We start from the raw sequence: 24,756 nt of genomic DNA, 5'->3' as shown, positions 1-24,756 counted from the left end.
TTTCCTCTCCTTGAAGTCAAGCCCTTTGCTTGTCTCTTTTCCAGGTCCACTTTCTTTAGCCGATGGCCATGTGGCTCCCTGAAGACAGAGCTGCATCTATTTGGTTATCAGCATTTCTTCATCTCCCCAAACAGTGTCTTGTTCACAGTCCCTGCTCCAAAATATTTCAGTGGAGGGCTTGCTTTGTGTTCAAAGTTGCCCTGTTCCAGATACTTTCTGTTTGGCCAATTTCCCTTTGATTCAATAATGGTATCCAAAAATAGCAGTCATTAATCTTCCTATATAGGAAAAAGGTCATATAAAAAGTGTTTGCCTTCCTAAGCTCCAGCAACAAATGGCAATGTATAGTGTTTTTTTGAATAAGAAATAGACTTATGTAAATCTTCTGGAACTGGTTGTTCCCTAATAGAGGAAATTCTATGTTTCTGGATAGGTTTCTAATCATGCTTATAAAGTCTCAGCTAGATTTTTTTTGGCTAGCTCGTTAGTCATGTAAATCGCTAGACCTTTCCATAGGAGTAGCCACCAGAGCATCAAATGTTTCTTCCATGTTGGTTAGAATTAAATCTGAGGAAACAGTGTCTCTCCTTGCTTCCTCTACTTTTTGAGGAAAGAAATTGTCATCCAACCAAATTCAGGACTATCAGATTTTCTGCTTCTAAATAAATGATGCTCCCAGCTTAAGCCTGGAAAATTAATTTCATCTCTTTGTCCCCATCTCTATCGTTTTCCTAGATCAGGGCATTTTCTCACCCACAAAATGGGCACCAGTCTCATAGCTTGTCTCCAGGTCCCTGCTTTTGTCTAACTCTTACACTATTCTCCATCTGCACCTGGCATGGTCTTGCAGAAGCAACAACTCCATCCTATGCGTTTATCCTGTGATGAGCTTGATCTCTCACATCCTTGTTACCCCTCATTGCCTGCTGTATCATTAAAGCATCTTCTAATGCCTTAATGAGTTTGAGGGATTTTTAAATCACTCCTTGATATTTGAGGATGTATCTTCTGCCTGGAATAATTTTCATCCATCTATAACTTGTACCTCAACTTAGATACCACTGTTCTGCAAGGTCTTTTATGTCTCCGAGTCAAGGCCAGATAGCTCTTCTCATGGCACCTGGACTCCCTTGTATTATAACACTATAATCCGTATTTCCTTACTGAAGTCAGGATAGGGTGAAGGGTAGAGAGGAATTGTATTTTCATAAATGCTATAGAGCACAGCATGGAAGGTATGAGAAGGCTTCATCTTTGACAACTAAAAGAATGAATTGTGAAAATATTCTGATATAATATTGTCATTTTATATGATGAGTAAATTAAATGGGAGTGGAAATGAAGTTTGGGTATAACTCTATCCTAGTCTAAAAAGAAATGTTCCCATTAGGAGTATTTTTCATAGGCATATATTAAGCTTCAAATTGAGTTTCCAAACTGGTTTGAAGAATCCTTTCTGTCACGGAAACATTATGAATACAGGGCAAACAATTTCTGCATGCCTTATGGTCTCTCCTTATATGGAGTAAGAGCTATGCATTATCTTCCCTCTTTCTATGAGAGGGAAGTTATAGCCTTTTAGTTACAGACTTTCTGTGGTGGGAAGCTGGGTATTTGAATCCTCTCCCCTCCACCATGGAGTTCCGAGTTTGTGATTAGCAAGAGGAATTAGCCTGAAAACACACATCACTCCAAAATAGAATTAGAATATTAGATATTTCATTTATTTTGTAGTAAAACGATTTTTTTCAACAAGGATCAGTTGTCATCCAGCTCTTTCTAGGACTCTATATTTTCCTTGAACAGAAATCTTTGGTTTTCATTTAGATTATTTTTCTTAGATAGTGTGCCCAGTACCACAAGTTGAAATTAGAAACTTTTTAAAGTCTCATTTCAGCTTACATTGTAGCAAAATTTCATATCTTTTTAGAAATGAGTTGAAACGCCTGATTTCCTTATTTGGGATCTTATTTTGCCCTGAACAAAGAACTTCAACGAAAAGAATCCCAACAACTTCTTATTTTTGTTATCTCTGGCAGTTTATGGGGCAAATGATAGAAAATTTGCAGATAGACACACACACACACACACACACACACATAAGGATATTTACTACAGCATTATTTAAAATGACAAAGAACTGGAAAACAGAATATCCACTTCAGAAATTGTGGAATATATTATAATACATCTTAATAACCATAGCTATTAAAAAATCAAGTTTGACTCACATCTGTAAGCCATGATTTATTATTTAGTGAAAAAAAGTCTTTAGACACTCATGTCAGTACAGTTTTTTCAGGTGGAAGCATGGGAAGTTGGGCAAAACTCTTCCATGTCTAGAGAGAGAGAAGAAGAGGGAGAGAGATGTGTATGTAGTTTTGAGGACGTTGATAAAAGACTGGAATATCCTAAGCTATTAACATTGGCTATTCAGAGGGTAGGATTGGAAGAGGGATCAAAGAACATGATTTCTTTTTGAAAAAAAAATCTAATGACAATTTCTAACAGAGTATAAATGATAAAAGAAGAACAGTAAAGGAAGAGAAGCCATGAGAAATCAGGCTATCAACTTATTATTCTGCACTCTAAAGGTAAGGCGAGCCTGTGGTCTGTGCCAGGGGTGATCCCTAAGACACAAGCAATGAGAGTGGGAAGAACAAAGGGCAGAAGGGAAGATGTATAAGAGACGATAAAGAACAAGGACTTCTGCAAGATTTACCAACAGCAGAGAAGGCCAGCCCTTCATTTAATTAGCATGCGCTGAGCCCATACTTGTTACAAGGTGCCATGGGGTGCTGGGGCTAGGATGGTAAACTAGCACACAGCCTCCACCCCCAAGTCTATAAATGGTACAGAGATAGGGCTCTGAATGGGTTGAGGGGTGGGCAGTGCTCCAAATTGTCATAGCAGCAAGGAAGCATTCAAGAACGATTTCATTATGGACTAAAGGAGAAAAGAAGAAGAAATCTTTATTGAGGAAATTGCCAAGGCTGTTCCTAGCTTTTACTTGGATTTTTTTATCTGGAAGATTTATTGTCTGTCTCCTTTCTGGACAGATAAAAAGTTACCATCAGTTAGATTGTAGGGATGCCCGAAGAACAAAAAGTTGACATAGCAATTGAACCATCCTTGTAAAAAATATATCTAGAAACCTTGATAATTGTAAGAATGTACAATAGGGCCATTTGTTGTCTTGCTAACATTCTGTATTTTAACCAGAGTAGTGAGTACATGGGTGCTCCTTGGATTCTTATGTTATTATTTTTTAGCTGTGCAAAGACATTTCTAATATTTTTGTAGCATCACACATGTGAAAAAGGAAACAAAAAAAGTAAACCATTTTTGAGAAGAAGTTAACCTCTCCATAACATACCAGTTTACCTTGTATATCAAACCTTCTTGATGACATCTGGCTAAAGATGTTCATTTTTTCCCCCTTTTTCCCCCACCCGGTTATGCTATTTCTACCCACAATAATTTGTTTAGCAAACAAAGCATACTTTTTTATGAAATCTCATGGGAAATTTTAAAGAGCAAACATTTAACATTAAATTGAATTGACACATCATGAATCCCCCAATATTTATTTATTTATTAATTTACTTATTTAGCTTTTAGACCCACACCTGAGGCATTTGGAAGTTCCCAGGCTAGGGGTCGAATCAGACCTGCAGTTGCCAGCCTGTGCCACAACCACAGCAACACAAGATCCCTGTCCTGTCTGACCTACACTGCAGCGAGGCCAGGGATCAAAACTGCATCTGTTGGTGGGAATGTAAGCTAGTACAACCACTATGGAGAACAGTATGGAGGTACCTTAGAAAACTATACATGGAACTACCATATGACCCAGCAACCCCACTTTTGGGTATATACCTGGAAAAAACTCTCCTTAAAAAATACATGCACCTGCATGTTCATTGCAGCACTATTCGCAACAGGGTTCAAACTGCAGAGAGTTTTTTAACTGGTCTGTTTTTTTTTTTTTTTTCCTGTCATGAAAATAAGGTCAATTCTGCCTAATCTTAACCAATCAGATTCAGGACTATAGATTTTGGTCCCTTCGCCAAATTCCTCCTTTATTTTGCACCCATCAGGTCCAGCTGGCAATTGTACTTTTGTTTGTTGACTCGTGACATCACTGGACCTTTTCTATTGCTCCAGAAGTGGCTGCGAGAGCAGTAGGAGGTACTCTGCTGTTGGCCCCACATCACAGTAAGGCATCATGGTCTGGGTTGCCCTATGAATGCCAGTCTATACAGGGTCACAGTGGAAAATCAGGATGAAGGTTGAAATTTAAAGGTGAATCACATTTGAGAGGGAATCAGCTCCCTGTAGTAGCTAAGTATTGAAGGATATTTCTAACCACATGGAATAAACAGCCTAACCCCATGTCTTTATGGCTAGGTATTGAGGCTGGATTTCTCTTGTGAACTTGTCAAAGAAATACTAATTCCATTAAGAATGAGAACCACCTGAAATATAAATCAAGTGACCTAGTCATGATTGTTTAGGTATGTGATTAGGCTTGATTCTTACAGACATATTGAAAAGAAAATTTGAAAGAAATATGCAGATGTGTTTTCTCAAACTCCATCAGTATAACTGATGTAAAAATTGTCAAGTAGCTAAATTAGACTATTATAGAACACTGGCACTTAATTTGTTAAATCTTACATTCAAAAGAGAAATTGTCTTGGCAATGACTACCCAACATTTAGTGGAATATTTATTTCTGCTTTTAACAAACTTGACACTTGACAAGCAGCCTCTACTCTTATGGGCCAGTGTAGAAAATTTCTTCCTTTTATTAAGAATTTATTGCTAAAAAACTCTGTCTTTACTCCTACCTCTACTTCTCTGAGTTGTACTAAATATATATAATCCCTCTCTAACTTGATCTCCCCTCAAAAACCCATTCCACAGGAAATTGATGAATATTTATTTTATGCTAGGATGGCTGGAGCTAGGAGAATAAAACAAAGGTGGTCCCTGACTTCATGCAGTTTGAGGTTAGTACCTTATTTTCACCACTCCTCTTCCTTTTCGGGCTTACTGTCACCCATCACCAATTTCTTTCATATCCCTCATGAAACATGTATCTCTTATCCCCAGGTCAGACACAAAGCAAAAAGCATAAAACTGTACACCTTTCTACAAGTGTGATCTGACTGATGCAGAGTGCAGTGGCATTATGATCCAGCTCATCTTCGCGCTGGGGTTAACATTGAAAGCAAGCCTCATGCACAGTTGAGAACTCCATAAATATTTATGAAAGGCTCTGGACACTCCACTCCTTCTCATGTGGTCTCAATGGTTTTAGTTCTTCTATTACTTTCTCATGGTGGATGTAACCATAGACTACATGCTTGATTAAAACAAATGCTTGGGGAATGAATAATGAACCACATATGACTTAGTAGTTAGTTTCTTACAGATGAGTTTAAATCTACCTTACAAAATTCATAGGCAAATATTTGCACTGAAAGGAGTCTTGCCACACTAAAATGAGGTTCTTAGTCTAAATGATGAATGTGTTCATCTAAAGTGATAAAGATATCCCTTAATTGGTATGTAATTCAGGATAGGTTTTGTTAACTCTCTGTTTATTCCATGTAGTGGTATTCAACTGAGTTGATCCAAAGAAATTATTTAATTGCTCACCTTCTCACTTTGGATCTAGACTTTAGGAAATGCTAGGTCTAAAAAAAAATGCTCTTTTTTTCTAAGATTTTTTTTCTATTACAGTTGATTTACAGTGTTCTGTCAGTTTCTGCTCTACAGCAAAATGACCCAGTCACTAGGTCCAATGCTGTGTGTGTGCATGTGTGCGTGTGTGTGTCCGTGCGTGTAGTCTAAGAGAGCGGGTTCTAAAGGTTAAGAGTATTTTGAGCCATTTATTAGATTCCAGATACGTGACATCATATGGTATTTGCCTTTCTTTTTTTAATAATTGGCATAAATGAAACTGTCTACAGAAAAAAAATAAACTCATGGACTTGGAGAACAGAGGGGGACCTTGGACGGGGAGGGAGTGGGAGTTTGGGGTTAGTAGATGCTAACTGTTGCATTTGGAGTGGATAGGCACTGGGATCCTGCTGTATATCACAGGGAACTATATCTAGTCACTTTGATGGGACATGATGGAGGATAATGTGAGAAAAAGAATATATATATTCTTTGTTCCAGGGAGGAACACCCATGTTCCAGAGAGGCCACCAATCCTATTAGGCCACAGTGAGAACTCCATGTTTTATTTTATTCTCTGACCTCAGTAGTATTGATATTTTAAAATATAGTGTCTGCAGGCCTTTTTTAATAGCAAGTTGATTGTTCTCTACAAATCATTTATGATATTGGCAGAATCGGAAATAGGTCACTCACCAGGCCCACTGAACATCTCTCAATCCATTGAATTGATTGTATATTCCTGTCTAGGGCAATCTGAACTAACTCTAATATGGTATAATCAATCTATCCATTACTGAATCTGTCAAAGCCTGTGGTCATCAGATGCTCTCAAGTAATGAACTGGTCAAATCAAAGTCTGACATAATTTCAAAACCCAGGAATTCCCACTGTGGTGCAGTGGGATCGTTGGTACTGTCTTGGTAGTACTGGCATGCAGGTTCAATCCCCAGCCCAGCACAGTGGGGTGAGGATCCAGCGTTACCCCAGCTGTGGATTGGGTCCCAACTGTGGCTTGGATCTGATCCCTAACCCAGGAACTCCGCATGCCATGGAGTGCCCCCCCCCAATTTTTTTTGATGTTCCCATCATTGCTCAGCAGAAATGAATCTGACTGGTATCCATTAGCATGTGGGTTCGATCCCTGACCTTGCTCAGTGGGTTAAGGATCCTGTGTTGCCGTGAGCTGTGGTGTAGATCGCAGATGTGGCTTGGATCTCGCATTGCTGTGGTTATGGCGTAGGCTGGCGGCTACAGCTCCGATTCGACCCCTAGCCTGGGAATTTCCATATGCCATGGGTGGGGCCCTTAAAAAAAAAAAAAAAAGAAGACAAAAAAATTTTTTTTGAAACCCAGAAACAAGTGCTAGGAAAGACAGGGAATATAATGGGCCTTTGTATTGGGAATCTGCCCTCTTTGTAGATTAGTCCTTCAGAAAGAATTAAGTATGGGAAATACTGTGTGGAGGGAATCCTAGGCCTGGTGTCAGGACAAAGAGCCTGAGGACCAGCAGTGAACCGCCACCTGTTAGGCACTGACAATAAGAATCATCACTTTAAGGAATAATTGGTCAAAAAGACAAAGTATTTGTAATTATTTTGGATCATGAGAAAGATATTTCAGTGATAAACTGTTAACATTTCTTTAAAAAGACTAGCTCCTGTTTCCCTACTCAAAGCTTATTATGAATGCCAAAGAACTTCCCATTATGCTTTCGATTTGCTATACACTCCCTGTTCTTTCAAAGTAAGATTTTAACTTAGCTTGTGTTACCTCACTTCTAAAATATCGGTTTCATTTGAGAGAGCATACAAAATGGCTTTCTGTTATTTTGCCTTTCTTATTGCTACTTCGGCTCTCAATTCACTTCTATTCGCAATTGCTGCCTGTCACAAATGAGCAATGACTCATCGTATAAAAAAAGAGAGGATGAGCATAATTTCTAATAAGCTTGAATTTAGACAAATAATGTGCTTTTGAAGCAGGCTGTCCACGTGACTACAGCACTGCAGGCAGCGTCACACTCGCACCCGTGTCGGTACGGACAGTAACAGAGGGTATGCACAGGCAGGAGGGAAAAGCTGGGAGGTTCAGGGTATGTGAAAATTTCCATTATCGACTCACGGCAGGGATCCAACCACATCCGTGACAGGGCGAAAAGAACATCTTCGCAGAAGAAAAGGGCAAGTTCCCTTTCCTTATTAGTTGGGAAGTGAGTTTAGAAGGCCTCTGGTCATCAGTTTACTTTGCTATTGGCAAAACTGAGGCCCAAGGAGGGGAAGGTATTGGTCCCGGGTCCTACAGCTGATAGAAGATGGGTTGGGATGAAGACCCAAGGCTCCACTCTCTCAGTCCAGCATATGCTCCCCTTCACCGTCACCTGGTAAGGACAGTTCCCCTTAACATATAACATAGCATTAAGTTTTTCTTTCCTAAAGCCCTGGTGCCCGTGAAGACCCATACAATGAGCCATAGAAGGTCATCTTTATGATACAACATAAGGTATCAAAAGGCCTCTGCATCAGCCTCCCCCTGGCCATTGGCACATTAAGCCTATTGAAAGCAATGTTTCCTAGCGCACTGTAGGTGACCCTTTTGGAGAAGACCCAAGCAGAGGATAAATATATGGCATGTAAGCTTCTTCAAGGCAAGGATCAGGCCCTCCCTCTGGGTTTCACCAAAAGAGGCTGGAAGCATAGAAGCTGTACACTGACGCTCATTCCATACTTTGTGAATGCTAAATGTTGACCAGCGTTGTCAGCATTTCGTGCGCCTTTATAATCAGGTGTCCCAATTCTGAGCCTGGGCCTCCATTAAGAGATGGAAGGAAAATCTTTGGTTTTAAAGAGTGACGGAAAGAACTGAATTATTTTGGCCTAGCATAGCCAGAGGAGCCTTAGCACTTTCTCACTTCTATGGCAACTAGTGTCAAGCTGTTCTGTAGAGTTGGAAGTTGATGAGATAACAAAAGCATCTCAATAAAAACCAGAAGTGCCACCACCAATATGCCAACCCTGACCCAACCCTAATATACGCATTACAGAAAACAGGATAGCATAGCTTTAAAATCAGACAAGTCTGGATTTGGAGTTCAGGTTCAATACCTACCATCGTGACACTGGGCGAATGACTTGGGTTTCCTAGACTGTGAAGTAGGGATAAGAAGAGTTGTCGAGTTGTTGATGATGGAAATAACATACCTAGAGCGTTTAGCTCAGGCTAGTACGAAATATTTGTTAAATGGTATCTCAAACTGTGACCCTGAAGCGGTTTATCACGCAGGGTTTGGCATGGCCTTTGCAGCCACAACAGACACAGGAGCATCAGAGCTCCTTTCCTCAATAGCTCTGTGACCTTAGACAAATAGAATAGCCTCTTTAAGCCTCATTCCACTTATCTGTGAAGTGGAGATATTGACACTTTACAGTTTTTATTTTATTTTTATGATTGATATAAGTAATAACCGGTATATAATAAAATGTCACCAAATAGCAGTAATGTTACCGCCATCTCATTAAGTCTTCACATGAGCCCTATTAAGTAGGTATAGTTTTCTTATTTTATACACAAGAAAATCAAAGTTCGGAGATTGTAAGATACTTGCCCAAGACCAAGATACTTAAGTGTCTGAGCTGAGATTTGGTCTGAGGGCTAAATCACTTCCAAAGTCTGCCTTTTCCAATATGCCAACTTCTCTCTTCTCAACCCCCCTTATACTTGTTTCCAGGGAACCTGTCAATCAGCTTCTTCTTCCTTTTACTCCTGTCACAGCTTTTCCAGGCATAATGGAAACATTTGGGCAAAATAATAATATATTAAAATTTTCAGTAGAAAATTGAGCTTTTCAGAGCCTCATCTAAATTGACATGTTTCTCTAGAATTTTTAATTCCCCCCACTTCTACTAATATGATGCACGTTAATGGTTGTCAAAAGCTCTGGGTTTCATTAACGCTATCTCCAGATTTCTTCTGTTCCCATTATAATGTAGAAATTATAATGGTTATAAGAACATACTAGTCCTAATATAAGCCAAGTGCATTTAGATAACTTTTAGTTAACCTAAAATGAGTGTACAAACTAAAAAAGATAAACTCTTTTAAGTTAAAAAAATCATCAAGAAATTCACTAGTATAGCAAAAGGGGAAGATTAAATAATGTTAGCTGCTACCTGTAATTGGCCCCACTTCCCTAAAGAGGAAGACTTCTGGTGGTAATGCTAAGAAGTGATTTGTGGGACTTCATTTTGCCTTTCACAGATGCACAGAGCAAAGGCAGTAATTTAGATGCAGACCCTGGACTTAGACCTGAGACCATATCCTGACCTTGCCAATTATTAGCTGTGATCTTAAGCAAATTAATTATTCTCACTCGGCCTCATTTGTCTTGGTCAAATGAGTATAATGAAGGCATTTACATTATAAAGTTTATATAAAGAGTCAATAAGTTGGGTCTTATAAAGCACATAGCCTAATGTCTGTCTTTAGCACATGGTAGCTATTATTTTTCTTATGCCATGTACTCCAAGCATTCCAAAATCTCCTTAGTTATAGAATATGGGATGCAGTTCCATGATCCAAGGGTACATTCCAAATCAGGTCGCCGAGCCTGATTAATCCGTTAATCGTTTACCTGAGTTTTCCTTTCTACTCTGTACCATTTTGAATCATGTCTTTAGCACTATTTTAACAAAGACAAACCCAGGGGCCAGATTACAGTGTCAGAGAACTTGTGCCAATAGAGCAGCTCCTCAGATTGGTGAATCTGACCATCCAAATCGTCAAGTTCCAATTCAAAACCAAATTAGGAACTGAATTTAAATAAACTTGATCTCAGAAGTCCTTCAGTTGGCTAGACTGAAAAAGACCACACATTTAAATTTTTTTTCTGATACCTAAAGTAGAAACTCACCTTTTCTGCCTTTACTTTTGACAGACCACTCTGGGTGTCTAAAACACACTGGGTTTATATTCCACTCTCAGATTTTGTGGGGTTTATCCATTCTGTGCTCTGGATCAAAGTGCCATCAAAATGCACCCCCCCCCCCCACGTGGACATAATGGGTTGTAATCATGCTGTGTAATCATGAACTTATTCCTGCCTCTTGGCTTGCGGTGTCTTGGAGGGAGTCAGCTTAATGGCTGGACCCCACGCGACATAGATATATGAGGACTAATAACAACAGGTTCTGCCTCCCCAGAACTGGTCCAGGGGTTGGGGTACCCTCTTTGCTGGGTGGACACAGCAGGACGGCTTTCTCCCCTGCCTCCCTCTCCTGCGAGCGGAACAGGAGCTCTTCCTAAAGGTGGAGAAGGGAGTGGAAGACTGTGCTCAGGGCTGTCAGCAGTCCTGCTTTTTGAACTTTGTCTCCATCACCTCCCTCATCCAGGCCCCTTCTCTCCTTCCTCTGTACTGCAGCCCAGAGAGCCTTTCGAATGCAAAGAATATCAGGTCATTTCCCCGAAAACCCCTCAAGGCCTCCTATTACTCTAAGAATCAAGTTGAAACTCACAAGTGGCCCTCCAGACTCTTCCCCATTTGTGCCTTCCCCCAGAGCCTCCGCTGTACCCACACCACACAGGCACGCTGCCCAGCCTAATGTCTCACTTTTCTGGGCATTCCACACCCCAGTCTCTTCACTTCCCTGCCCTTCAACTTGTTCTTCACTAGCCAGCTCCTATGGCTTCGATTTGGCCATTTTTACTTCCTTTAAAAGTTTTCATGATTCTCCTAGACAAGATTCGTTGTCCCTTCCTTCCCCCTCCACCCTGCAATTGATAGTCTTTGAAGCTCTTAGTACAGGTACAGTTAAAGAGTTGTGTGGTAATTGCTGCATGTCCATTTCCCTCACTGGCATGTGAGCATCATGAAGGTTTCTGGTTCACTTCTCTGGTCTCAGGTCCTAGTACTACCTGGTTCAACAGTCAGCACTCGACTTCTTGCCACACTCAACAAGAATTTGCTAAGGAGTTGTGTTGATAAATAAAAGGATGGAAGGAAAAAGCATGTACCGAGAGGAGCTCTCCCAGATGGAGGCTCGACAGGTAGGACTCTTCCTTGAACTTGGTTACTGGGGAAAGTTTGCATCGTGATACGGCAGTTCCAGATGGAGCCTGGAAGCTGGTAATTTTGTATTCAGACCCCCTGCAAAGCTATTCTCATAGAACCCATCCATTCTGTTAGCAGTGGTCTGACCTGTGTGAGCACCAGGAGATCCTCATCTTCCCTAAGATCACAGACCATCCAAGATTCTGATTGTTTATCTCCACTGCACCTTGCTCAGAGATTTGCACACAGCAGATGCACAAAAATGTTTAATGAATATAATAAAATACAGTTGTTTTTCTCTGGTTTTAGGAAGGCAGTGATAGCATTTCACCCTCTTGGCTTTGTACTATTCGTGTTTTTGAGTCCCCGTTACTAACCTGTTAACCTGTTTTCCTTTCAAGTCAGGCATTAATCAGACCCACTCCCTTCCTCCTATTGATTCAGCTACCGTGTTTCAAAAGTACTTTTAGTGCTTGGTAAGAAAGGGACAACATATAAAAGCATGATTATTATGAAAATTATGATCTTTCAACTCTCTTCAAATGTAGGTTCTTAGAGCAAATACTCTTAAGTAACTGAATATAAATTTCAAAACATATTACAATCTTGGGACAATTCCTTATTAATTTCTAACCATTTCATCTTGTATTCGTACTTATTTTTAATTCATTTAGTGGCATTCTGTTTTCAACTAAGTCACCTAATTACACAAAAGAATAAAAAACCAATAGAAGCTCAAATATTAAGAAAAAAATTTCAGGTTAAGACATACTCATGTCCCAACTATTTAAACACCATAATAATTGTGATAACAGCACTTATGTGGAATTGTATAAATCAAAAGAAATATGTGCTAACTTAATAAATCACTGTGGAAACTCATGGCTTAAAAGACAATGCATTTTAGACTCCATTGACTATCTTATATTTGATATTAAAAAACAGTAAGTTCTCGAATGGTCCTAACTCCTATATGGTCATTTTCCAAAATGAAGAGTAAATAGTAGACTAGACATGGAGGGGGGAGGGGGCAGAATGCAAAAATAAAATGAAAGTTTACAAGTGATTCATTGTGAATTCACACACACACACACACTCTCTCTCACACACTCCTCTCATGTGGGTAAGATCTAATCCCCAACCTCAACACAGCAAATTCACCCAGTGCTGTGCTAAGTTCTGCCTCCTTTCTGCTGGAATCTAGCATAAACCCTGCTCATTTTCTATTTTATTCACTTAAGCTATGGCAGACCTCAAAAGGAGCCCAAGAAACTATGAAACCCTGAACTTGCACTGAAAAAGGCAGAGTGAAAACACTTTTTTCCCCACAAAGATCAAGGAACTTGAACGAACCATTTACATACCTGGCTTCCAATTCTGCTTTATTCTTGCATTCACCCCTGCTCTCTTGGCTTGCTTTCAGTGCTCAGGCTTTCATCACTGCCACACTCTCATTACTGTGAGCAGCTGCCTGCAAAGGACCTTTTGACATAAGGGAGAGATCACTAACTGCTCAAGGTGACTCCTTGATAGCAATTCATGGCATAGCACTTAACATCAGTTCATGGCTGACAAGATGCATATTGCGGCATGCACTTACAGTAATATACATAGAGGTCACAATGCTTTAATTGGGAAAAGCAAGGCTATCATTATTAAAGCTCTATTAGTAGCCCATATTTTTTATGATTTTTTTCCATTATAGTTGATTTACAGTGTTCCATCGATTTATATTGTACAAAAGAATGACCCAGTCATACATAAATATACATATACTTTTTCTCACATTACCCTCCATCATGTTCCATCACAAGTGACTAGATATAGTTTTCTGTGCTATGCGGCAGGATCTCATTGCTTATCCACTCCAAATGTAATAGTTTGCATCTGTTAACCCCAGACTCCCAGTCCATCCCACTCCCTCCCCCTCCCCCTTGGCAACTACAAGTCTGTTCTTCCAGTCTGTGAGTTTCTTTTTTGTGGAAATGTTCAGTTGTGCCATATATTAGATTCTAGATATGTGACGTCATATGGTATTTGTCTTTCTCTTGACTTACTTCACTTATTATGAGAGTCTCTGGTATCATTCATGTTGCTGCAAATGGCATTATTTTATTCTTTTTATGGCTGAGTATTATTCCATTGTGTATATGCACCACCTATTCTTTATCCATTCATTTGTTGATGGACATTTAGGATGTTTCCATGTCTTGGCTATTGTGTATTCTGCAATGAACATAGGGGTACATGTATCTTTTTCAATAAAAGTTTTGTCTGGACATATGCCCAAGGATGGGATTGCTGGGTCATAAGGTAGTTCTATATTTAGTTTGCTGAGGTACCTCTGTGCTCTTTTCCATAGTGGTGTACCAATTTACATTCCCACCAACAGTGTAGCATTCCCTTTTCTCCACACCTTCTCTAGTGTTTGGTATTTGTATACTTACTAATAATGGCCATTCTGACAGGTGTGAAGTGGTACCTCATAGTAGTTTTGATTTGCATTTCCCTAATAATTTGTAATGTTGAGAATTTTTTCATGTGCTCATTGCCCATCTGTATATCTTCCTTGGAGAAATGACTATTCAGGTCTTTTGCCCATTTTTCAATTGGGTTGTTGGCTTTTTTGCTGTTGAGTTATATAAGTTGTTTGTATATTTTAGAGATTAAGCCCTTGTCAACTGCATCACTTGAAACTGTTTTTTCCCATTACATAGGTTCTTTCTGTTTGTTTGCTTTTTTATGGTTTCCTTTGCTGTGCAAAACTTGTTTGTTTGATTAGGTCCCATTGGTTTATTTTTGCTTTTATTTCTGTTGCTTTGGGAGACTGACCTAAGAAAAACTTTGTATGGTTTATGTCAGAGAATGTTTTGCCTATGTTCTCTTCTAGGAGTTTGATGATGTCATATCTTATGTTTAAGTCTTTAAGCCATTTTAAGTTTATTTTTGTGCATGGCATGAGGCTGTGTTTCAGTTTCATTGATTTACATACGAGTTTCCAGTTTTCCCAGCAATATTTGATGCAAAAACTGTCTTTTTCCCATTTTATGTTCTTGCCTCCTTTGTCAAAGGTTAGTTGACCATAGGTGTCTGGGTTTATTTCTGGGTTCTCTATTCTGTTCCATTGGTCTGTCTGTCTGTTTTGGTACCAGTACCATACTGTCGTGATGACTGTGGCTTTGTAATATTGCCTGGGGTTTGGGAGAGAGATGCCTCCTACTTGGTTTTTGTTCCTCAGGATTGCTTTGGCAATTCTGGGTTTTTTATGGGTTCTATAAATTTTAGATTGTGTGTTGTAGTTCTGTGAAAAAAGTCATGAGTAATTTGATAGGGCTTACATTGAAACTGTAGATTGCTTTGGGTAGTATGGCCATTTTTACAGCATTAATTGTTCCAACCCGGGAGCATGGAATGTCTTTCCATTTCTTCACATCTTCTTGAATTTCCTTGATTACTATTTTATAGTTTTTGGCATCTAAGTCCTTTACCTACTTGGTCAGGTGTATTCCTAGGTGTCTGAATTTTGGGGGTGTAATTTTGAAAGGTATTATATTTCTGTATTCCTTTTCTAATATTTCATTGTTAGTATACAGAAATGCAACTGATTTCTGAATGTTATTCTTATATCCTCCTACTTTGTTGAATTCATTGATCAGTTCAAGTAGTTTTTGTGTGGAATCCTTAGGGTTTTCTATATATGGTATCATGTCATCTGCATACAGTGACAGTTTTGCCTCTTCTCTTCCAATCTGGATACCTTTTATTTCTTTTGTTTGTCTGATTGCTGTGGCTAGGACTTCCAATACTATGTTGAATAATAGTGCTGAGAGTGGGCATCCTTGTCTTGGTCCAGATTTGAGTGGCAAGGCTTTCCGCTGTTCTCCATTGGGTATTACATTTGCTGTGCGTTTGTTGTAAATAGCTTTTATTATGTTAAGCTATGTTCCCTCTATAGCCACCTTGGTAAGAGTTTTTATCATGAATGGATGTTCGATTTTGTCAAATGCTTTTTCTGTATCTATTAAGATGAACATGTGGTTTTTGACTTTTCTTTTGTGAATGTGGTGTATGGCATTGTTTGATTTGCATATGTTGAACGAACCATCCTTGTGCACCTGGGATGAATCCCATTTGATTGTGGTGTATGATCTTTTTTACATGTTGTTGGATTTGGCTGGCTAAAATTTTGTTGAGAATTTTTGCGTCTATATTCATCAGAGATATTGGCCCATAGTTTTCTTTTTTGGTAGTATCTTTCTCTGGTTTTGGTATTAGGGTGGCGGTGGCTTCATAGAATGTCTTTGGGAGTATTCCTTCATCTTTAAACTTTTGGAAAAGTTTAAGAAGGATTGGTATACAATCCTTATATATTTTTTTTTTTTGTCTTTTTGCTATTTCTTGGGCTGCTCCCACGGCATATGGATGTTCCCAGGCTAGGGGTCAAATCGGAACTATAGCCGCCAGCCTACACCAGAGCCACAGCAACGCTGGATCCGAGCCACGACTGCAACCTACACCACAGCTCACGGCAACGCCGGATCGTTAACCCACTGAGCAAGGGCAGGGATCGAACCCGGAACCTAATGGTTCCTAGTCAGATTCGTTAACCACTGCGCCACGACGGGAACTCCTCCCTTGTATGGTTAGTAGAATTCGCCTCTGAATCTATCTGATCCTGGACTTTTGTTTGTAAGGAGTGTTTTTCAGTTTCATTTCTAGCAATCAGTCTGTTCTTGATCAATTTCTTCTTGATTCTATGTTGGCATGCTCTAAGTCTCTAGAAAGTTGTTCATTTCTTCTAGGTTGTCAAATTTGTTGGCATATAATTGTTCATAGTATTTGCTTTTTTTTTTTTTTTGTATTTCTGTAGTAAAGGATCCATTGAGATTTCCCCTTTTTCATTTCTTATTTTGTTTATTTGGGTTCCTTCTCTCCTCATCTTGTTGATTCTGGCCTAAGGTATGTCAATTTTGTTTACCCTTTCAAAGAAACAGCTCTTGGTTTTATTAATTTGTTTCTATTGCTTTTTGAATCTCTATTTTATTCATTTCCTCTCTGATCTTCATGATTTCCTGTGTGCTGGTGTATGGCCTGTGTATGCTTTCAGGGAGATGGAGTCAATTGGAAGGCTAGTAACCAGTGCCTGATTGCTGGGCTCTTGACAGTAGCAAGGACCTGCAGGGAAGGTGGCATAGGCTGCTGCTAGTTGTGGGGCCCTGGGAAGTGGTAATGAGCCACAGGCAGATTTAGGCAGTGCCTGGAGTATTTGGCAGTGGCAGGGTGTGTGAGTTTTCAGAGGAGTGAGAGCAATAACGGGTGGTGTTCAGTTGCACTGCCCTCCTCTGTGGTGTCCTCTGAGGTGATGGGGACTGCAAGTGGTGCCTGTTCACGGATCCCTAGTGGTGGCAGTCCACACCCACCTACTGTGGTGATTTGCCCCCACTACCTGTAGACCCCTCAAGAAGCACCTCATGCTGCTTAGACTACATAGGAGGTGCTGCCCAGGCTGCTTCTAGTTGCAGGGTCCTGGGAATTGATAATTAATCAAGCATGTGTGGGTGCTGCCCAGAGCGTTTGGCAGTGGCAGTGGCAGTGGCAGGGTGGGTGTGTTCCCAGGGGAGTGAGAGCAAAAATGGGTGGTGCTCGGTTGCAGTGCCCTCTTTTTTTGCCAATCTCTGAGTGACTGGGGCCTCAGGTGGAGCCTGTTAACAGACCCCTAGTGGTGGTAGGCCATGCTTCCCTCTGATTTCTGAGATGACTGCTGTGGTTTGTCCCCACCACTTGTAGATCGTGCAAGAAGTGCCACATGCTGCTTAGTGCCCCCTGCCTTTAGCCCATGCAAGAGGTGCCCAGTCTCCCTTAGCCTGAGTGACTGGCCTCTCCCCACCTGTAGCCTGTGCCAGAGGTGCTCTGTTCTCTGAGAGCCCATGTGCATGCACAGGGAAAGAGATTCCTATGGCAGTCCACCTCTCCTCCTCTCGCCCTCCCCAGTATGGCACCTTGCTTCTCCTGCGGGCCCAGACCTCCTCCCAGGTTCCCTTGGCTTTGGCACTCCACTCCCCAGCCCTTGGCGCATTGCTCCCTAGCCCCTCAGGTTGTCTCCACACAGCCAGCCCTAGTCCTCCCCCTGGAACTGACCTCCAGAGCCTGAGTCTTAGCGCCCAGCCCCTGCCTGAGCATCTTAGGCTGTGGCGTCTGGGCAGTGGTGCAGATGATCTGCGCAGCCCTCACTCCTCGGTCCAGCCACTGTGCTTTTGCAGGAGGCTTTGAGTTCCCTCTGTTCCTGCTGATCCCCCTGTCAATAAGGTGGCTTCCCAGGGTGTGGGCTCCTTTTCTCTTTCTCAGCTCTCTCTCAGAGTTCTAGTCCCATCCTGATTCCTTTTCTCTTTCTCACTTTTTTTCCCCCTTTCGTTCCACCCAGTTATGTGAAGGGTTTCTTGCCCTTTCTGAAGGTTTAAGTATTTCTGACAGCATTCAGTAGATCTTCTGTGTGAATCATTCTACATGTAGATTTTTTTTTTTGATGTGTTTGTGGGAGAAGGTGAGTGTGACATCTTACTCCTCTGCCATCTTGATCCTTCCCGCTGGCCCTTTGAATAGAGGAATAACATTTCTGTCAGATGGAGCCCATGACCAGTACATGGTACCCTTCTGGATGTCTCCGCTGTCTATAGGCTAGAAAATAGTTCAGGGAGAAGGCAAAGATGAAAGGTTCTAGAGGGCTCACTAGGCATGAGTGCTTTATGAGTATTGTCTCATTTAATTCCACCACTACCCCGTGTAGCAGATTTACAGTATCCCTGTTTTACAAAGGGGTAAACTGAGGCTTAGTTCAGTAACTTGCCTCAGTTTGTCCCTAGATCAGTGCCTGGTATACAATAAACACATGCAAATATTTGTAGAAGAGGAGAAAAGAGGGCGGAAGGGGAGCTGGATAAGACCTTTGTTGTAACCGAAGTGAGGAGAGGCCAACCTGGAGCAAGAGTAGGGGGATCAAAACGGAGCAAAGAGATTCATAAGCTATTGGAAGTCATATAACATTAATAAAAACAAACACTTATTTAACACCTACTATGTGCCAGGCACTGTTCTAAGTATTTCACTTATACCTTAAGTTTTGCTTATGGAATGATATCATCCTATTTTTAATTATCTGTTACTTATATTAATGTTTAAGCCTTACAACAACCCCTTTTACAAATAAATTCAAAAGTCTTAGGCCATGTTCCCTAGAAGGAGAGCCTGATATGGGTTTTCTTGTGCAAGTGATTTATTTAGGCAGTAAGAAAAGCAAGGAATCTTGGAAGAATCCTGGTGTGTGAATAAGACCACAGCTTGAACTGATATGAGGCATGGGAAGCATGGAGGCTGGATGCTTATATTCGACACTAGTCAGTCATTGGCTGCAGGCAGGGGTTGGGGTTTAGGCAGTTATCTGGAAAAAGGGTAGCTGTGAGCTATAGCATTCAAGCTCACCATCAGCATCATCAACATTATTCTCATCCAGAGCAGTCAGAGGAGTTCATGAACCTGCCTGGGATAGAGGATCCGGGTGAGGTATCAACAGGGTCTATGGCATTGAGTGATGTGCCCAAGTCACCTGGCTGATGCCATTGCCCTTAAACCAGAAGGCCAGGTTACGTCACCTTCTCTAACCTTCTGATTAAGTCACAGAATTATTCAGAAATCCATTGCTCAGGTTGTGTGCCTTCTGCATGAGTTAGATGAGCTGCCAGAAACAGATCACAGAGGCAATGAATTGAATCAGGGAGGCCATCCTCCAGGAAATAATGACTGAGCCCAGGGGGAGAGGCAGAATTTTCTTCTTAAAACATGGATCTGACCATGTTAATCCTGATATGGAAAACGTCAGCAGCCCACCCCGCCTAGAGAATAATGGCTTTGATTCTTAGAATGGTTTTCAAAGATCACCAAAATCTGACCCCATCTCATTGGCTACCTGTACGAGATACACACCCACATGGTCCTGGCCTGTGAAACACACATTAGTCCTCTAACATGCTGTGGGTTTATTTACCCTCTCACTTCTGAGCGTGATGCCCTTTCTAAATACCACTTCCTTCTATGCTCACCTCCTTGCCACCACTGGAAATTCTGCTTACACTACAATGCCTAACTCCAATGCTACCACCCCCTTCACTTAAGCTTTCCACAGAGCCCTCAGCTGGAACCAGTCCTCTTCGGTGTATGCTCCCTGATTTCTACAGTCTCCTCCCACGCATATATCACAATCTCCCTTCCTTTATAATGATGCATTTCCTCACTGGATGGCAAAATTCCTAAAGCAGTAAAAGAATCTGGGTTCTTCTCGGTATACATAAGAGAAAATCAACTCAAACTAGCTTACACAGAAACACAGCCTGTTGGTTCCCCAAACATGGAACTTGAAGATGTGTGGCTGGCCCCAGACATGCTTGAATCTAAGAACTAAAATGATGTGAAGTTTCTCTCCCTTAGCTTTGGCTCTGACAAGAAATGCAGTCACAGCATCTTTGGTTTTATCATTCTTACAGCGAGTTTCCAGTGAAAGAGGTGAGCTGTTTCCTCAACAACCACATGAATCTTCATAGCCAGTGATTCCAAATAGAATGAAACTCTTTCCCAAGGTCCCTATTGGTCCTGTGCCCACTCTTGGAACTGCTATTGGATCCAAGGCATGGGTATCATGGTTGGGTAATGTCTCTGCTTCCATTTGATGAATAGCTTTACCAAAATCACATGGAGGGATTACCAAATGGAGAAGAGAGCTTCTGTTACCAGAGCACAGAGATGATAAACAAGCAAAGTCAACAGATAGCCACTCCGTCTGTGACTATTATTACCCCTAAAGAAGAGAGGGTTTGGGAAGGGAAAAAGGAAGAAGGAAAGAATGAATATATAAAAGATGGAGAGGGGTGATGGAAAGGGACCCCAGGAAGGTTTGACCACTTAGCAGCCTTGTGGAAACTGGAGAACTAAGCCTGAGGTCTGTAGGGCAGTGTCCTTGGGAGTGCTTGTTCTGCAGAGGAGCAATAAAAAGCTCTGTCTTGTTTTAAGACAAATATTCTTACTCTGCAGCACTTCAAAATAAGGACTCTCCATAAAACTTTATGGATATGGGAAGAAAAGTCAGAGCTACTCAGGCTTTAACAAGCAGTTAAAACATATTCTCTTCAATCTTTTAACAACCAAAGAAAAATTGCAAGAGCTCAGAAAGTCAGGAGAACATGTTACATGTTTTCCCTTGTTATTAAGCTTTGACAAACTTACATTTAAAAAAAGAAGAAAGAAGAACAAAGCCATCAGTTCATGAAATAGTAGAATACTTATTAGTACTGATTATTTTATGTCCAAGGTTTACTTTTTCCTTGTTGGGTTTTACTTTTGTCTTCTATAAAGCCTTCCATTTCTCCTTCCAACACTGAGGCAGTTTTGTCTTTGTCTTGATACATCCCTTGCATTTAAGCCGTGTCCTTAGTCACACTGGGACCTGGTCACAGGCAAGGAAAATCTGCCTTTGTTTACAGAGCTGAAATTAGTGAGTCACCAACCTCATGAGCAGGATGCTCAGAGCTGTTTTCTGAGGAGCAGAGAAATAGCCAAACCAAGCCACCCCCCGACCCTAGAATGAAGGGAGCTCATTTGTGACATAGGTCACTGGAGGAGGATGTTTCCATCACAGACATAGTGGGTTGTATGGGGAATCATGTGGCCCCGTCACCTTCATTACACAAACTGATAAATGCTATCCTTGCATAAATTAACTCACCTCTCCCTGCCATCATGGGATACTTCAGAGGCATATGATTGTGTTACTGAAGATAGCAGTCCAGGTGGATAAAATGCTATCCTAAGCCTCCGTTACAGCGAAAGTTAAAAAGAGAAAGCAGCTTTAGAAATAAGGTTGCTCAAGAAAAAAAAAAGACTGGATTGAGCCATCCCACTGGCCACTTTGAGAACCAAGACACACTCATTCCCAAACAGTGACCAAGTAACTTCAAAACATCAGGATCCCAGAGTTTTCTTAATATAATATACCCATATGTTTTGTAACTCTCAGTTCTAATCAGTCAGGGCTAGACTCAAGTATAAAAGAAGACTCAAGCAGAATTTTTATACCCACATTAAACTAAAAGGAGGCATAATACCACACATACTAGGAAGAGATTACACATCACACATTTTAAATACAAATCAAACACCCCCCCTCCCCGAAGCATTATCAGCAAGGTTTTGGAGAGTAATGAGGCATTAATGGAAATAGTGGTCAGTAAATAATGCCTGTTTTAATGGGCTCAAAAAGTGCATGACACTAATTTGAGGTTGTGTGCCTCACATTTTGTAATAATTTACTGCTTAATTTTCTTAAGCTCTCAGGGATTATTATTTTTCCACAAAGATTTTCATTATGTTCAGTAAATGACCTATTATAATTGACTCTGGCTCTTTTTTATTACCATATATCGAGCCCTTACTGTGTGTTCAGTATTTCAATGCCAATTATTTTAATTAACATGCACAACTCTACAAGATGAGTTTGTACCATCTCTGTTTTACAAATTATGAAAGGAGCCTCAAGACTCAGAGGGCTTCTCTGACCAACGTGACCTGGTGATGGAGACGTGATTTGACTCCAGTTATCTCCCAGCCGTGATGCCCCTTACCTGTACTGCACTCTCAGTGGTGATACGTGGCTGTCCTTACCTAGCTAAGCAGATGGGGCCATGGACCTCAGCATCACTTCTGCCCCACACCATGGCGTTTCTCCATGGAACCCTTGGTTTTCAGCTCTGCCTCCTTATGAAGATGGACTGAAATAGACAGTTGCCCATATTATACACGGCTTTAGGCAAATTAGATAATCTAATTATCCCAAGGTACATCCCATGACCAAAAAGATGTGGGCAATAGGAGGCTTATGTTGGTGGCCATTACGTTCATGTTTCCTCGTTTCTTTTAAAAAGAGAAGTGATGAAAGGATTTGGATGAGCTTGTTCAATAAGAACAACATTGACCATGAAACTAGTGGTCAGTATGTGTTAAGTACAGATGTACTAGGCCTTGAACTGAGCACTTTACATGCAGTTATCTTAGTTAACTTTTCCAACACTGCGGTAAAGTATTATCTCCATGATAAAGACAAGTATGATAAAGACTCAAAAGTCTTAGATGATGTGATCAGAGACTCACAACTATTTCAGGCCAGGACAGAGGGGTTCATGGCTTTGCAGGTAACACACACGAGTAAAATGGGCCACGAAGGGGTCGCAGCAAATGCCAGAGCACGTGCAGGGGAGGATTCTCACCTCCACCGCTCGAGGCTGTGCACAAGTGTGTACCCAGGTCTTCTGATTTTTTTCAAGTCAGTCATCTGAGTATTGTTGATATGAAGTCTCCTTAATTTATTTATTTAGTCTTTTTAGGACCGTACGCATGGCATATGGAGGTTCCCAGGCTAGGGGTCGAATCAGAGCTGCAGCTGCCAGCCTACACCACAGCTCACAGCAACGCTGGATCCTTAACCCACTGAGGAAGGCCAGGTACTAGTCAGACACTGGTTGGATTCTTTTGTGCCGAGCCACAGTGGGAACTCCCAAGTCTCCTAATTTTAAAATGTCGGTGTCTATTTATTTCAGATGTGTTTCTTCGAACATTCCAAGTATCCAGTGATCATATCTGTGGGCCGAGGGTGGCCTGGCCTTCCAGGCTGCCCCTCCATGACCTAGAGCCTCTGCCCTTAGCTCTCAGACTACTGGACCCCCAATGCCTACTTAGGTCGTCTCTGCAAATGGCCATTTCCAGACCTGCCACTCCTTAGATCTGCATCTTCCTCTGCCTTCAGGACGTGGAACCTCATTCTCAGAACTCTCCCTTCCTACGAGCCGACTTCCCCTGCTCTGGCCACAAGACCGACGAATGTTTGCATCCGCAAAGGTACCAGTGCCAACTTTTTATTGAAAGAAATAGATGATGCCGTTGAGGGCTCCTTGCCTTTTTACTTGGGAGAGATTAAACAGATATACTTTCAGGGGCAGAATTCCTCCCAAATTTGAGAACTGTGACCATATGTGCGGTGCCCTCAAATTTTTCATTTTGCCGAAAGCCATCTGCCTCTTGTTATCCTGATGTGCCCAGTCCTGATGGCAGGGCTGTAGCATGAAAATTGGTTCCATCTAGGTTTCCATCTCAGTATCCAAAAACTTGTTTCAATTGACAGGTTCTCCCTTTAGAGTTTTTCCCTACGACAGCTGGGCTCCTGGCGTGCCTAATCTTCACCCCATCTTTAGCCAAAGAAGAAGAGGAAAGTTCCACAGGCTTAAAAAGGCTGAGCAGCAACACTTCATGCATTTGTTCTCCTTCCCACTCATGTTTATTAATATCTGGGCAGAAATGTGACAATGGAAGTTTTGATGAGCGCAAGGAGGGTGGCTGCAGCAAGTGAGCACTCTCAGTTTAATATGGTACCAACCGTGTGGGCTGTGCTGAAAAACAAGGACCACAGGCCCTCGATCTATTTGTAGGTAAGGATTTAGACCCTGAATCCAGTTTGCACAAAATGACTAAATGCTGGTTTGAATTAGCAAATAAGCTACAAAACAATGTAGAAAGCTAAGAGCTGTGATGAAACTTTACTTTAAGCTTGGCCTGTGGATTTATAAATGTCATTTCTCTTTTGAAAGGAAGAGTTCTTTGGTAGATAGGTATATGCTCTTTGGAAGTAGGATTTTAGTGTGTGGATTTTTTTTTTTTAATTTTATGGCTCTATGTGTATGTTCTCAGGACAGGGATTATAACTGAGCCACAGCAGTGACCTACACCACAGCCAGGGCAACACCAGATCCTTTAACCCACTGATCTGGGCCAGGGATCGAACCTGTGCTTTTGCAGAGAAACGAGCTGCTGCAGTCAGATTCTTAACCCACTGCACCACAGCAGGAATGCCAGTGGATTCTTAAAACTACTGTAGAATTGGGAGAGATACACTAGTTAACTGGAGTTAGAAATACTCTAGTTAGGAT

The 24,756-nt window shown here is 41.2% G+C and overlaps 1 long non-coding RNA gene across 7 annotated transcripts in view; it reads left to right on the top strand.

Moving 5' to 3' along the window:
• Positions 1–24,756, top strand: part of LOC110259527 (uncharacterized) — a 384,785-nt gene that overhangs the window by 203,984 nt on the left and 156,045 nt on the right. For 6 of the 7 annotated variants that reach the window (XR_014838965.1, XR_014838970.1, XR_014838971.1 and 3 more), the window contains one exon: positions 23,374–23,671. This is a non-coding gene — a long non-coding RNA (uncharacterized LOC110259527). Of the gene's footprint in view, positions 1–4,100; positions 4,192–4,958; positions 5,016–11,588; positions 11,734–23,373; positions 23,672–24,756 lie in introns of all 7 variants that reach the window. The other variant, XR_014838969.1, reaches the window with a different exon arrangement.

Source organism: Sus scrofa, chromosome 2 (assembly GCF_054392235.1).
Source record: "Sus scrofa isolate SSC_HxYL_T2T_F1_AM1 chromosome 2, Sscrofa_HxYL_maternal_Yorkshire_Landrace_v2.0, whole genome shotgun sequence".
NCBI classification, from domain to species: Eukaryota; Metazoa; Chordata; class Mammalia; order Artiodactyla; family Suidae; genus Sus; species Sus scrofa.
This window is presented reverse-complemented; position numbering and strand designations above follow the sequence as displayed.